The sequence below is a fragment of the Choloepus didactylus genome, chromosome 26 (assembly GCF_015220235.1).
Source record: "Choloepus didactylus isolate mChoDid1 chromosome 26, mChoDid1.pri, whole genome shotgun sequence".
NCBI lineage: Eukaryota > Metazoa > Chordata > Mammalia > Pilosa > Megalonychidae > Choloepus > Choloepus didactylus.
In genome coordinates, this window is record NC_051332.1 from 263,413 (window position 1) to 267,442 (window position 4,030).

The window sequence follows — 4,030 nt, forward strand, 5'->3', positions numbered from 1 at the left end:
TGGGTCTCAGCTACTTGCTCAATGGAAGAAGATGTCATTGAGTTCTATTTCCTTGTTGCCATAGCTATGAAGAACAATTAGTCTTCCTAGTATGGGTGGTGCTTCTTTGTTTGTAATGTGGTAAGAAATAGAAAATAGCTTGACATTTTCACCATTAAGTGTACAATGCAGTGGCACTATGTTCATAATGGTGTGCTTCCATCACCTACTTCCAATACCAAAATTTTTATCACCCCACACTCCATACCCATTAGTCAAAAACCTCTTCCCTGACACATCACAGACACAGGTAACTTCTAATCTATTTTCTGTCACTGAAATTTCTGATTTTTGATATTTCATAAGTGAAATTATAAAGTATTTCTCCTTTCATGACTGGCTAATTTCACTCAGTGTGATGTCTTCAGGATTCATTCATGTTGCAGAATGGATCAGAACTTCAGGCCTTTTATAGCTGAAAAATTCATTAGATGGGTATATCACATTTTGTTTATCCATTAGTCTGTTTACACCTTTAAAATTTCATAGATGATACCTACTATAGATGGCTTAAAATAACTACCATCATCTAGAAGAAACATAGATCATATATTTATTTAACATAAGTCTCAGATACTAAGTTACCTTGTGGACATTAGAGATTTGGTGCTGTTTTATTTCCTATCACCTTTGTTGTAATTTTGCTCTCAGTCACAGTGTACTCCCATCACAAAGACAACAGTACGGCTATTTCCTTAGACCAGCTGTCAGATACCCTTTCCTCAGTCTTGCAGACACATGGATCTTACATGTGCAGAGAAATCCTGTCCTTTCCCATTCTTAATTCAGTATTTAACTCTAATTCCATCAGCTATCTCAATATCCTTCTATCAATCCCTTTATATTAACTATAGTCCTTTTCTCTTACTTGAAGCTGAAGAACCCTAACATCATACCTCATTCTTAGAACAACACACTTAAGTCTTCTGATGTGGTCTTTGTGCTCTACTTCCCATTCCTTCAAGACTTTTGATTGAACTTAGAACCACCTGGGAGAACTGCAACTTTTTCTCCCCTTCCACCAACCATGACCAACCTCTAATAATCATGAATAGATACAATTACATTTGATCTTGAAGGATTATGTTTAAGATGTCAACACTATTTAGCCCTTATTTAAGTTAGTTATTTTGTTTCCCAACAAGTTATCTACTCAACCTAGCTTAAGGTTGCATGGAACTCTTGAATTAAACAAGATAAAAGCTATAGTTAATATGCTAATGATGAGGGCTACCATACTACTGAGACACATGGAAGCTAATCTCCTTGGTCTGTTATTTTTATGGCATATTTTGCTGTAATTATTCTTTCTCTCTCCCCCAACTCTATCTGTACATGTTCACAGTTGAATGTGGTTACCACAAGGTAAACCCTAGTACTCAGGTTGATGTCAGCTCAGGTCAGATAAATTGTAGTAACTGGACAGTATCTTTTGGCCAAGGCAGGAAAAGCTGGCCTGACTGGCTGGGTTCAAGTGCATGTGTCTCATCTGTTAAGCTGCTACTCCTTGTTCCACCTGATTAGAAGCTGTAAAAATATGTTATGAACTACATATGCATTAGAACTTCCTGGCATTGATTGATTCAGCAAATTCATCTTTCATTCAAAATATTGTGTGATAATCATCCAAGCAGCCAAAGCCATATAGTAGCCTTAAACCATCACGTAATCTGTTATCTGCTTAAACTATCATGCAATCTGCTGTTATATTCATTATCCTTTCAAATCAATATGGAACTCTACTTTGTACCATAGAATTATCAAAGGTGGCTCCTGCTCTGTGAAGCCTAAAACATGAAATTTACAGTACTTGGAGTTTGAAATCAATCTCCTCAAAACAACAGAGACACAGGAAACATTATTTTTATTTATTTGTACCTCGGGGTGAAGGTAGACAAACCTGATACTGAAGCTCAGAAGCTGCTGAAAGTGATCAGAGAAAGCAGTTCACAACTGACTATTGAAAATGGAAACACAGACCTTTTCCTTGTGACTTCTTTTCTGAATCTCCCTAGAGTCATTCACCCACAGAGTTATGGATCTTCAAGGAGATGGTGAATTTCATGATTCCATTCAGTCAAAACATAGTTGCTGAGGTACATGTTATCTTAGCATTAGTTCTTCTTTGGGCTTATATAAGACTGAAGTCTCTCAACCCTGGTATATGGTATATATAAAGAGAAATAAAATTAAAAGCATTCATGAATGAGGCTCTATTTATCAATGGGTTTTGACCACATTGATTTATTTTGATCACATTGATTTATTTTGCCCATTCCATCTCTGGCCTGTTTTGGCATTTCTTGACAATTCTGCAGGTTATAGGTCACCAGAGTTTGTCTTCTCCTGCTGACACTCTAATATTTTGGACTCCTAGGTACTTCAATGAAGTAGACATCTGTAAGCCATTGTCCAGATTGTTTTCTTTTAATGCAATTTTATTGGTGTGCCAGTTTGAATGTATTGTGTCCCTCAAATGCCATTATCTTTGTGGTCTTGTGGGGCAGACGTTTTTGGTGCTGGTTAGATTTGCTTGGAATGTGCCCCACCCAGCTGTGGGTGATGATTTTGATGTGATGTTCCCATGGAGGCATGGCCCCACCCATTCAGGGTGGGCCTTGATCAGTGGAGCTATATAAATGAGCTGACTCAAAGAGAGGAAACTGAGTGCAGCTGTGAGTGATGTTTTGAAGAGGAGCAAGCTTGCTAGAGAGGAACATCCTGGGAAAAAGCTGTTTTGAGGCTGGAGCTTTGGAGCAGATGCCAGCTGCCTTCCCAGCTAACAGAGGTTTTCCGGACACCGTTGACCATCCTCCGGTGCAGGTACCCGATTGCTGAGGGGTTACCTTGGATGCTTTGTGGCCTTAAGACTGTAACTGTGTAGTGAAATAAACCCCCATTTTATAAAAGCCTATCCATCTCTGGTGTTTTGCATTCTGCAGCATTAGCAAACTAGGACAGATTTTGGTACCAGAACTGGGGTGCTTTTGCTGCTAAGTTTGCAAATACCAAACATGTTGGAACAGCTTTTTAAATGGATAATGGGGAGTTTCTGGAAGAGTTGTGAGGAGCTTCATAGAAAAGGCCTGAACTGCTTTGAAGAGACTGTTTGTGGATATATGGACTCTAAAGGTACTTCTGATGAAAACTTGAACCAAAATTATGAATGTATTGTTGCAAACTGGAAGAAAGGCAATCCTTGTTTTAAAGTGGCAGAGAATTTGGCAAAATTGAGTCCTGGTGTCAGATGGAAGGAAGAATTTAAAAGTGACAACTTGGAATACTTAGCTGAGGAGATATCCAGACTATGTGTGGAAGATGTAACCTGGCTTCTCCTTGCAGCTTATAGTAAAATGTGAGCAGAGAGAGATAAACTTAGAACTGAACTCTTGGGTTCATAGAAACCAGAAGCTGATGGTTTGGAAAATTATGGGCTTCCAGGGGATGGAATACCAGAGCTACAGCACAACATGAGGAAGTAACAAAACATGGAAACAAGCTGCCATTTCAGAACAAGCCAAGATTGGAGATGGAATTATCCAGAAAGGATTTGTGGAAACTCTGTTGTCTGATGGCTTTGACCCCTGCATGCTTCATGTGAAGCCAACAGAATTTTTGTGAGATCTTCACAGACAGAGCCATTGCCAGTCTGGACTGGAGAAGACAGACAAGGAACAAACTGAAGAAAAATTTCTTCAAAGACAGAGCCATGGAAGTTGAGGTCTGGAGTCAAGAGGTCTTGGGCTGGGAGAGTGGAGCAGCCCACACGCATGGAAAGGGTGAGTTTGCCCCAGAGGTCGAGAGTGGGCATTCCACCTCGATACTCTGGAAGAGTTTTGCCACCCGAGGTCCCAAAGAGGGTGGAACACGTTTCCAGGGAATTGGGGAGAGCCTGGCTGCCACCACACTGTTCTGAAGGGGTTTAGCGTGTGCCCTGGAGATGGAAGGGAATCCGGGTGCAGCCCCAATGTTTGAGGAGGGTGGAGCCAAG